This window comes from Myripristis murdjan, chromosome 13 (genome assembly GCF_902150065.1).
Source record: "Myripristis murdjan chromosome 13, fMyrMur1.1, whole genome shotgun sequence".
NCBI lineage: Eukaryota > Metazoa > Chordata > Actinopteri > Holocentriformes > Holocentridae > Myripristis > Myripristis murdjan.
Genome location: NC_043992.1, coordinates 18,839,286 through 18,852,299, shown reverse-complemented (window position 1 = coordinate 18,852,299; position 13,014 = coordinate 18,839,286).

The following is a 13,014-nucleotide window of genomic DNA, read 5'->3' as shown; positions in this document are numbered from 1 at the left end:
GTGGTTTGGCAGGTCCTGGGGACTTTTAAATTGAGGCCGAGATAGCAGACAGGAAACAGGAAGTAGAGCTTTTGTCTCACCAATGGTTGCAGAATTACCATATGCAATGTACTCTTCACTGATTCTTGCTTGTTAGCTGTCAGAAAGCCATGGCTGAGTTTATTTTCTTCTCCTTGTTGTTGTGTCTGGATGAAAAAAAAAAAATGTTAGAAACTGCTGGAAGCTTTTTAGTTGTCTGTCCCTGGCTGACACTGTTCTTAATGTACATCGATATAGCCCACAAATTGTACTTTGGCACACTGCTTTCAGTCTTGTCAAATTTGTTTAATCAGACTTAAAGACTTTAATCAATACAAGTATATATTTTATAGAGGGGATTAGGAGCACTGCGTGGGTCCTCAATCAGGCAAACAGGAATCAGGTGCTCTATGGAGAGGGTTGGATCAATGGGAACTATATTTTGAAGTTCATCTCCTTTTTCAATAAACTTCCTGTGTAGTATATGATCGGAAAACTTAAAAAAAAAAAATGTATATTACATGGCTACTTAGCAACAGCTTCCATCCTTCCAGCCTCATAGCTGACATACCCTTTGGACAGGTCCAGAGATTAAGGAGAATATGTAAGTCAGAGGATGACTTTGACCAACAAGCCATCACCATACACCATAGATTCAAACAAAGGGGCTACAAGACAGATGCCCTTAATCAGACACACACCAAAGCTGAATCTCTTGGGAGGAGAAACCTCATCCCAAAAAGTTCTCGTGCCTCTAGGACTGGTCCGATACATTTTACCACTCATTACAGCACCAGGTCCCACCAAGTTCGAAGATTTGCAAACTGCAACACATGCTACGTGGTATGCAGACTAGAATATGAGTGTGGATGTTTCTATATTGGACGCACCAGGTGCAGACTCAGAGGCAGACTTGCAGAACACATATGCAATAAGGATGGGAAATCCCAACTACTCCATGGCAAACCATTATAAAGAAGGTCGACACACAAATCTCAACTCACTAAAATCCCTGCGGTCGAAGTCATCCTCAAATCTGTGAGGGGTAGAGAGACTCAAACATTTGCTCCAGTGGGAAACTTTTTGAACGGCCACCCTTAAAATCACAGCTTTCCCTTGTCTGAATGAAGATGCTGACTTTTCCCTCTTCTCTTTAAAGGAGGGTATTATTTTGTTCTGGTTTCCACTCTTATATTTTATGGCTCCTTATGATACATACAGTGTCTTATGGGCATTATATTTCATTTTCTTTCTTTTCTCTTTAATATTTATTTTCTCTCTTCTTTCTCTTCTTCCTCACATGTATTGTATTGATGTGTAATTGTGTGGTGACATGCATTTATGTTGGATACTGTATCGACATATCTGGTTTTATGCTGCATGCTCTTTGACACGGTACACTCTTTTCAGAGGGACATTGATTTGAGTTGCCATATAATGACATGTACTTGCTGTCATTTCCTCTGCACAATGATGAAAGCTTGTGGAGCTGAAATGTATTGGTCAGCGGCCAGGTTTTTAAATCATACTTAGCCATGTAATGATAAACATTATTTCAACAGAACAGTGTGCCTTGGATGTTTTTTTTTTTTTTTTTTTTTTTTAAAGTTTGATGGTTGTACTCAACATAGGGTGTTTATTTAAAAAGGAGACAAACATAAAAAGTATCTTTTCCAAGTATATATTTTAACTGTAGTTTTACAATCTAGAAATACACTTGCTTCTGTAATGAAATATTATGACATATGGATGTATCATCTCATACTAGGGATGTCATTGGAGCCGATACTTTGGTCCCAAATTGATACTAATACGACGGTACCAGTTTTTCTATGGCACTGTAAGTACTGGATATATTTATTTAGATTTAGTATTTATTTAGATTTCGCCTTCAGCGGGCCACATACGGATCATGCTTGTTGCACTGAAGAAGAGACAAATGCACATGAAAGATGGAGCAGCTCTGCCTCGACTTATTGTTTGTTTTTAAAGACTTAAATACTTGAATGTTCGACATAAAGGAGTGTATCTTGAGTTTTTTTTTTTTTTTTTTTTTTTTTTTTTTTACCATGGTATTGAAATAGGTATCGAGAAATGTGGAAATTCATTGGTTGCTGAATGTCTGGTATCATGACAGCCCTATTTCATGCTGTATATTGGCACTGGAATTAGTTCTGTTTTAGGTTCACGTGGCTTTACTACACTCTGAATAAAAATACAGCAATATTTTTGATCTTTCAGGATAGTATGGTTCAGCATGTGTCAGGTTACAAAGATGCATTAGCTGGATGTTTCCTTTATGAGGAAAATAGAATATAAACACATTTGATGTTTCTAGTGTGGTTTTGTATTATAGTATAGACCTTTTTAAGATCTTTGGGGTACATCTCCAAGCATTTCATGGAGGATAGTATTATCATCCACATATAGTGTACTCCATATCTATCTATCTATGCACAAATCTATATACATTAGATAGATAGATAGATAGATAGATCGATAGATAGATAGATAGATAGATGCAAATTGGAATGAAGGATTGGAATGAAGGAAAAAAACACAGAAAAGCATTAAAATGGGAGAGAGCTGGTGTTTGTGCTGAATGTCATCAACAGAAAGAAGAAAAAAGGCTAAAACATATGCTGATTCAGCCCATTATTACCACCCTATATTAATATTCAGTTAATGTAAGTGTTTTGCCACTGGTCCCAATTGAAAATGCAAAGTGAGCAGCCAATCGGGTTCATCTCCACCGCTCTGGAGCGTTCCAAACGCCCTGAGCCCAGCCCTTGCCCTCCTACCCAAATCACTCTGGAGAAAATGGGAAGCCCGCATGGAAATAATATGCAGGGAATGTTGCTTTAAATTTGAATTCATTCTAGACTGCAGCACAATTCATTAGGGCTTTAGATGTGATTTTGAAAATATCCGAGTATGATTCTCGTGTGGTCAACAACTCCATGTCCCACTGCAGTCATATTACATTGGCCCACATCAATTTGCTCAGACTTGTTTATACAGCAAAAGTGTATAAAATATCAAAAGTGGACAGTAATTAACTATTTTAAAGCAAAATATTTGAATAAAGAAAATGATCAAATGGCATCCTATTTGTGAGTGATAATTTTGTTTTATAATTATAAAATTATTTAATTTAGTTAATCTATCACTTTGCTCGCTTAACAGGACTTGCTGCAATCCATATGTAGTTTTGTCCTGAATGGCCTGTTCTAGTAAACTGTCTCAGTCAAACTTTTATTTGAGAATTAAAATTTACACCTCCTGGCTGCCTTTTTGAACATAGCAATGGAACAGACTGAATAGCTCAGGACAAGGTATTTGATATATTGCCACTGTAGCTTAGAGACATATTCCAATGAAGTCTTTTTTCCTTAGATCTGGACACCAGTAGGGTGCATACTCTCTCCCAGGGCCAGTTTGAAAATGTGCAAAAGGTCATCTTTTAATCTAAGAGAAAATAAATAAATAAATAAATAAATAGTGCATTGTTCAAAACAATTTTTCAACTTTCCAACGTTTGCTGGGTCAAATCCATCTTCATTCATTTTTGGAGAAAAACAGTCCCGGTGAGGTGCTCGCTCTCCTGACAGAGAAAGAGTTGATGGGTCAAACTTGGAGGATCTGTTACACTCATATGGAGTAGCAAATACCACTATATGGTATTTGCTACTATATGTACAGAGTTTTAGCAAGCAATGGTGTCAGCCATGGACCTTCTCACCTCATCTCTGCAGCAACAAAATCTCCAAAATGTAAGTTTTTAGCATCTGAGCTCTACAGCAGCATTAGCTTGGGCAGCCTTTGCTATGATATTGTTGCACCATTAGTTCCAACAAATAAAATACCGTCACTGTAGTTGGTTGCTCTTACCAGAGTTCGACAATGACGTTCCTGTCAGGAAACACTCACTCAGCCCTGCTGGGATCTATTACTGTGGAAAGTGCAGTCTTAAAAATCTGTTTTATTACAGTTTAGGGACTCTCAAGTCTCAGTGGATGATGAAGATAGTTCTCAATAAGATTATACTAAATAATAAAATCCTAGTTTTTAACTGGGTTTGCTATCCCTTTAAGTTTCAGTGATTCAATCTGCAGTGGTAGTCCAAATTAAACTGTGCTTGTCTAGTCTTTTTTTTTTTTTTTTTTTTTTTTTTAAATTCATGTCTTTTTGAGCTGTTAAAAGATGGGAGTAACTCATGATGATTGGTGGTTTATTTTGAATGACTTGTAGGTGAGTATAAAATGACAAAATTTTACTTCTGAGGTGCACTATTCCTTTAATGTACTTTATTGTGGAGACAATGAATGTATAGTTTGTCTTTAATGCTTAAAGTCAAAAGGTTACAGCAGAATAGCAGAGACTCATCTTGAACCAAAGAATTAGTATGACCGCCCACCCTCCTCAGGAGCTTTATGAGCACCATATTATATAACTGCTGTGTGCAGCCTCAAATTCACAGGCTCTGAATATACATGCTTAAAACAATTTGGTAAACAAAAACATGTCAAACTGAGCACAAAATGTTAAATGTCAAACATATTCTGTTACACACCCAAACAACAGTGTGAGGCCTGCAATGCTGTGTCTAAAAGTATGAAGACCTTCGTTTCACTTGGCATCCCAGTCTCCCTCTGTTTCCAAGAATAAAAATAAATCAATAAATAGATACAGTTTATCACTCTAGTGTTTCCCACACATTGTCAGCTTACTTTGCTGATGAGGGCTGCCATACAGGACTTGTTCTTGATGTTTCCGTTAGTGTACCATAATTGTCTCAGTATCAAGTCTGTATGTGAAAGAGTCTCTTTCTGACAGAGTTGTAATTAATTATGGTCATTGTAGTGGGTAGGGGAGCGTGGGGTAGAAACTAACGCAGGGTAAGTTGTAACACGGACTTTTAAGGTAGTTGCACAAGGTCAACCGGCAAGTGCTTCTGGTTAGTTCCTCACATGATTGTAAGAGAGCCCAGCGCGAATTTTGGGGGGAATTGGCTGCATTTTTGAGGAGATATGTGTAAAAGTGTGTTTTACCACCAAGTAAGTGAATTTCTTTACCTTTCTAATTTTTTGACTACTGAACTGTGTGCCTGCATTACCGAATCCAATCTTACATCAATGTATTAAGCATCATGTTGCCTAAAACATAGCACTGATTCAAAACATTTAGCTAACTCACAGCAAGTGCTAGTCAGGTTTAAGACCAGTGACTACACAGTGGGGTTGGTTGTAACGCAGTGTTACAACTAAGCCACAATAAAAACAACTGCATATTTGTCACTAACATAAGAGTAACGTTAGCTACGTAGTGTAGCTGTGTGTGTGTGTGTGTGTGCATGCATGCGTGTGTGCACGCGTGCATGCACAAGGTGGAGCATGTGTGTGTGGATATAACGTGAGCCCCTATCATCATGGGATTTCTACTGTATTCTTTCTAGTAGCTAGATACTCCAACTAGTGTATTAACAGATTTTTTTCTTCTGTGAGGCTTACAAGCCAGAGTTATGATTTATGTGGTGTCAGAATAACCCCATGTGGGATGGGTTGATTGTCTTTATTCATTCATTCATTCATTCATCCACAGAATGATATTACCCCTGCAGTCCGCACAACACTGCACATCTGCGTGAGTTTTTACTATTATTATAGGCCTATTTTTTTTATTTCCTATGGTAGGCGTATAGTATTCTCGTAATATCCTAAATGGGACTCACGGCGTATTTGTGGTACTGTAGGCCTGCGTTTATATTTTTGGCCACAAGACTTTTACGGCAATATTGCTATAGTGTCCCTATAATATTCCTATAATATTAAAGTATTAAAATGTGTTAAACCAAACCTTTCTATAAGTGTTACAACTAAGACTCCCTTCGTAACAATTTACCCCAGCTGTGGGGTAAATTGTAACATTTGTCTTCTTCCACTTAGGGTGAAATTCCACAGAAATGGTGGGTTCTAGAAACAAAGTTAAAGCCTTGCCTTTAAAATGCGCTGCGCGAAGGCGTAATGAAAGTTTACACAGCTGACATGGAGGTCTATTGTCGCGGGCGGAGCGGAGCGGAGGACCGCGAGCAGTGCAGACACGTCACCAAAACCTCACAGGCAGGCTTCCCGGAATGTCAGTCACATGAACGATGCATAAATATCGAAAAAAAAAAAACTATTCAATGCTACGATCACAATCACACATACATATATCTCCATATCAACTGTCCCGTCACAGCTGATTCAGATCAAAGGAGATTGGCACCGTGTGTGCTGATTGTGAGGTTTTGGTTATGTGCGCCAGCCAGCCAAACTTCCACTAGCGCCAGCTCCGCTCCGCCTTGCGCTGAAAGTAGACGTGGTTTCAGACGGCGAGCTTTGGCGCACCTCGGCGAATCCCTTTTGGCACGAAACTGTCACTGCGCCAGCCGAATCTGTCGCACCTCCACCCGCTGCGCCCCACTCCCATCTCCGGCGAACCTCCGCCTGCGTTCATTTGTAGCAGAGATGTGTATGTTGCTTGTATTAAAAAATGAGTTCTCTAACTCCTACATATCCTACATTTTTTTTGCCTTTGGCCTGAAACGTTAGGTTCTACCCTTCGCTCCCCTACATACATCCACTTTTAGCACTTGGCAGAACTGATTTTTTGTTGTTTCAGAAATATACTGGCACCAACCAGATGCTACAATCATCACAACACCACAGATGAATCTAAAACAAAGTAAACCTGCTATCCCGCACCAGTGGTGTATCACCCATGTCTCTCCACTTTGATCAATACCATGTGAGGTACCTGATGTAAACAAAAACAATCAAACGAACAAACATTTTTTTTATTCACTTAACATGGCATGAGATGAACAGATAAACAAATGAATGATACTCAGTTGAGCTAATGGGTGTAGCTCAGTAAGTGTGAGAAGTTCATATGTTGTTTCTTAGCTCAAGCCAATCTTTTGTTGTGCCAAGGTTTTTGTTGAGTTAGTCCATTGAGAAGTTATGTGACTTTTTGTGGTATGCCACGCCCACTGCCACACCCCTTTTGATTGAATCAGGTCTTCTGTGGGCCATGACATTTGAATCCGGTTAGAAGTTAGGAGCAAAACTTAGGTACCAACTAACCTGCCCACCAAATTTGATGGGAATCTTCATATCTCTTTCAAAGTTTTGGTACAATGTGACGACAGAACAAACGCTGACTCATAGTGTCCTCTGATTGCATAGAGTGGGCACAATTACCTGCTGGACTGTTTTTAGGCATTTGCCTTGTTTGTTAACACACCGTATGAAAAGTATATTTATCCAGACCTGGTGCACTACAGTGCAATACAGTACTACAATATGATTGTCTTTACAATACACATGAAAGGATTTAAATGTAGTATTTTAGATACAGGAAAATATGGCCCCAAAGTCCAGTAAACATTTTTTTCTTCTAAAAATGTATGCACACAGGATGTTCTATTATTTTTGTACTGTAATCATGCATATTATGTATACCTGACAACTATTATCTTTAAAACTTATACATTTTTTAAATGATTATGCCACCAAATCATATTTCACATTTTCTATGTTTTTCATTCTTACACTAGTCAATGGTTTCATTATAAAACCAAGCATATAAAATAATATTATGTGCCTTAAAACTCTACTGCACTTATTGTTTGGATTAAGTCTTTGTTGTTTCTGTGACTGTGTTAATCACATTTTCAAAGAGGGAGCTTTCTCTCTTTTTTTGAAAGATGCCAAAGGTTTCTCTGGCAGGTGTGGACAATCCTATTAAAGATCGTGTTTGTGTTACACCTTAACCTCTTTTTTCAGGCTAAAGCTACCTTTTGTTTGTACTGCTTCCCAGTATGAAGCTTCCCTGCCAAGGAGATTTAAATGTATAAGCATGTGGAGGGGGCAATCTGGTGCTATATTTGAATGCATTGTTGTTTTCATTTTGTTGCAGAAAAAAAAAATCATGCCACACTTTATTTAATCTATGGCTATACTACTATTGCTCGTTTGTTCTTTTTTCCTTTTTCTCAGTTGTATACCTATTATATTAGCACAACTATGGATATGTGTTTGAGATGCTGTCTAACTGACAAACATAGCACTTGTACACACATCTAGTGTTATCTTGATAGAAGATTGATGTTATCAGGCATAAAGAGTGGAATAAAGAAAGAAAGAAAGAAAGTTATTATTATTATGATTGTTGTTGTTTTTGTTGCTGTTGTTACTACTACTACTACTACTACTACTCCTACCTAATGTTAACTAACTTTATAGTTAGGTTAGCTGTGCCCCTACATCAGATTTGCAAATGAGACACGAAAGCATCCTGAAGTCTGCCTGTCTTGACTGGCAGTGACTGAACACTCAGTCATTCATGAGTGACTCATATGGGCAAGGATGTACAGCTAATGATGGCATCACATGGAAGTAAAAGGGGAACTAAAATACAGCATATGACAAATGAGATGAATGTGAAACAAGAAGGCACTCAGCAGGGAAACGGATCTCTGCCAGCGTCACAGCTGGAAGTTACAGTCCTCCTCATGTTCTGCTCTGCCCCCTTTGTTGTCATGAACACACCCCTTTCGGCCAGTCAGCAGGGAAACTCGGTCAGTGCTGCCTTCACCCATGACCAAACCCCCCTGCCAGTTTTACTGACGTTATGTGGACACATTTGGAAACTGTGGCCCTGTTGCACCAAACCCATTACCATGACCCCATGAAGCTGATTGGCCAAAAAAGTTAAATATTACTTCTCTGGCCCATGACCAAACTTGCCATCAAGTGCTATGCAGATACATCCAGTACTTCTTGAGTTCTCTTGCTGACGGACGTATAGACGGATGGAGGCAATCACATAACCTCCTGCTTGAGTTTCACCTCTTTGGCAGAGGTGATTTTGGTGGACATACAGTATGTGAGATGCCAAATATAGTCTATGTAAGGAGAGTGTCTAGGCATTTGGAGGTATATGAAAGAAAAAAAAAAATACATGGACTGTATCAAATATACTCACTTTACAGATATACACATAGACATAGCATACAGATTTGGATATGCACATTATTAGCTGTCCATATAATCAATAACTCCATATAAAGGTACCATATGTAAGACAATAATAATGAGCAGGGCACAGTATCGAGATGAAAAATTCACGCCATCCAGTATTTCTCAACCACACCACATGTTTCCGTAGTCACTGTGTTTTCATGCTAATGTATGAGATACTTTTTTTTCCTCCTGGATATTCTCAATCCATGTGTCTCCTGCCACCATCAAGCACTTGCCACAAAGACATCTACTTTCATTTTTTAATAACATGAGTATACCTTGAGATACATAGATAGGACCCATTTCAAGAGGTCCACAGATATATCTTATCATAAATCACACAGGCTGTTCTGATACAGTAACCATAATCAAAATTCCATAGCTGCCGCAGGCAGAGCCTGCAGAGTACCCCTTGATACACAGTAATAGTATATGTTTCGTGGGAGTGTATTCTTCCACACAACCACTGTAACAGATCATTTTGCACCATTTCTAACTACGTTACATTGTTATCTTAGTGAAAGTCATTCCATTTACATGAGAAGCCAATTTAAATCACAAAATCAATTTAAATGATTCTAAAATTATTTTTAGGGAAAACAACAATGCAACCAACGTGCAGCTAATTTAGCAGGCCCTCAGGCAAACACTGGAGTGTCAGTGCTTCTAAGTGGAAAAAGCAACTCTGCTTGGGTATTTTTGTTTACCTAAATCTGTTTTTCAGGATTTGCTTTTTCAAAATTGCATCACAAATCCTAGTGAGCTGATTTTGAAAACTGCAACTGTAAGGGGACATCTCTCTGTTGGCTGCTTACCTTCACCTTCTCAGGGCGGCGTCTTATGTTTATCTTGAGAGAGAGGACGGAAACTGAAGGCTATCAAATTATGCAGTTAGCTCATAAATTGTGCTTATTTCCAAAAGCTGAGGTGGCTATGGCTGAAGAGAGCCACTGTGAAAAACATAATATAATCCACACTTCAACCAACCTTGTATGAGTCACAATACACTGGTGAGATAATTTTGCAAAGGAGGCAAGAACGAGCTGCTGCCGCAAGTCAAGCAGCTACCCCAGGGGAGGGCATAACTGGGAAGGCCAGAGGGGCTGAAGAGGATTGAGTTAGCAATTACTAGAGAAGCATGTGCAGATATTACACAGCCATGGGCACAGAGTATATGCTGAAACTAATGGACAGTCACAGTTTTTGATTGAATCCATGACTGACACCGAATAACAAGGATCACTGTGCACTTCTCAACATCAAAGTGTTGATGCATGCTCGGACAGTGGTGTCTTAACATTTCTTCATGCAGTGAAAAGGATAAATTGGTGAAAAAGAGTGAAGCCTGTTGGACCAAAAGAGTAAATGACTAAGAAGTACATCCCTTGAACTGGCTAAAAATGCTAACTTCACAAATATGGTACACAGTATACATGCTGGTGTAAAAGCTGTTATGTATTATCTGCTCTAATGACTTTGGCATGTCACGGCATCTGTAACTGTATGCACTTTGGCATTTTTTTTTAACAAAACAGGATACTGAGGTAGGGCTGGGCATGGTTTGGCACATTTTCCTCTTGTTTTAAACAAGCCACTTAGTGGTACACTGTTTAGTTTGGTGTAAGCCATTCTTTTTTTGGGCAAAGTTGCTCAGCATCAGCATTAGCTGTCAATCAATTAGTCAGAGCCCATATTCCCACCGCACATCTTTCCCTGCTTGGTGTGCCAGAAAAAAAAAGAAAGAAAGAAATGACAGACCTTCCCTATCATCGCATTCTTTTGCAGTCACAGTTCGAACATGGTGTATTTCCTCATGTTGACGTCCACTCAGGTGACTTGACTTTAGCAGCTGAGGCTGTGTGGAGTGGCTGGCTAGTTGTTGGTTTGCTCCAGGAGAAGCCACTGTGGGCTCTCTGTGGGAGAGCAGCCAAACACAAGGCCAAAGACAACTCCCCACTGCACAGCCACTTGGCTTGTGTGCACAGTAGTGGCTGAAGCTTTTTTGGCCACAAGTTTTCAGCTTATTGTTGATGTATCCCGGAGAGAAATGATAGATATTGTCCCTACACAAATTGCTGTCTATAAAGTGTTATCAGCACAATGTCACTGTAGAACAATGTCACTTCCTCTCAGATGTTCTTCTGGTTAATGGAGCCCCTTAGTATTGTGCACATCTTCCTATTTTTAAGATAGCCACCAGAGGTTAGTCTTAATATAACTGTGCAGTGGCATTCTAGCGCTTAGTGCCAGTTTTGTTGGTAAATGAGCACTTAAAGATTTCAAATGTCTCCCTGTTCTGTTTCGGGCAAAACTGCTGCATAGTCCACAATAATACAGATTTTGCAGGCATGGTTGTATGTGTATTACATTCTCATACAGCTAAACTGCATTCTCAGTTATGTTTAAAGCGGAACGTATTCATTTCATGGACTGCATTTGTTTGTAATGTAATCACTTAGCCATACCAGGAGGCCGGAGGGGTGGCATATGTATCAAACAACTGATTTTCACCCAAGTGACCTGAGTTCATGTCTAGCGGGAAACAAAAGTGGTGTTTATTTTTTGTATGCATTACATTACTTTACCATAACCCAGTGATTTGTATGCCTAAACCTAACCTTTCCCTAAGCTTAACCAAGTAGTTTTGGTGTAGGTAATGAAAATGGCTAAAATGCCACCCAACATGATATGCAAGATATGTTGATTAGAAACATAGTAGTGATATGTCAGAAACAAACATAATCTGGGACAAAATACATTTACCCCCAAACCTAATTAAGAATGTAGTTTAGTTGTATGGGAACTAGGGATGAGCAAGTGCACCACCATCTGTATCTGTATCTGTATCTGTTTAACCATCTACATTATCCGTATCCGTACTCGGAACCCGGAAGTGGGTGGTGCCTAAACCGGAAGTTGGCATGGTTTGACCAGAAATGGGCGGGGCTTAACTGGTACGTTATTTTAAGCCTGAAATTGATACAGGTTGATCAGAAGTTGCTATATTTATTGTTTATTGGAAAACTATTTACAGAACAGCCTCAAAATTGAGCTTCAGATCAATGTTTTTGATCACAATAGTAAACAAACTATTTACAGAACAAATTTTTTATAAACACAGAACGTGAATATTCTTAAGTGCATGAATATATGAATACACATACATGTATACATGTATGTATACTTAATTTGTAATATTTATACCACTACTATATTTATTTTTTATGAACTACGGTGAGAAAGTGTCAGACTCTCAGTGCATGCAGCCAAAACAAAATAAGAATAATAAAGTACTTTGTGTGTTCAGCTAATGTGTGTGTGTAAGTGGTGTGTGTTTTAAGGCTGTGACTCTGCACCATGTCCGGTACCAGCAAAGTTTTCCAACTCACTCAAAACCAGCCGGTAAGAGCGAGCAGCTGGTTAAAAAAAAAAAAAAAAAAAAAAAAAAAAAACAGTGTCTCGGCAGTGAGAGACGTGACTCAAGTCGCATTCAGCCTCAACCCCTAACCCTAACTCTGCTCAAAAGCAGCACGTCTCTTACCAACCAAGTTTAGCAGAAACTCTACTGACTATCAGTGATTACAAACCAAGGGAAGAGCGAGCTGAAAAAAACCTGACCGCTACTGAAGAGACACGCGACTTGAGCTGTCACACCTGAGAGAGTGACTATGTTTACATGCACACCGTATTCCGGTTTGAGTCAATATTCCAGTTAAGGTAACTGCGCTGCGGCAACTGGAATATTCCGTTTACATGTTACTTAGCATGCCCCCGTATTTCGTCGGATAATACTCGTACTCAGCAAAAGTGCTTTATCCATACCTGATACTCGTTTCAGCTGAGTATCCGGCTCAACCCTAATGGGAACATAATTTTCAGGAGATACGGTTTCTGTTAACCCTACCCTCCATCACCTTTATTCAGCAAT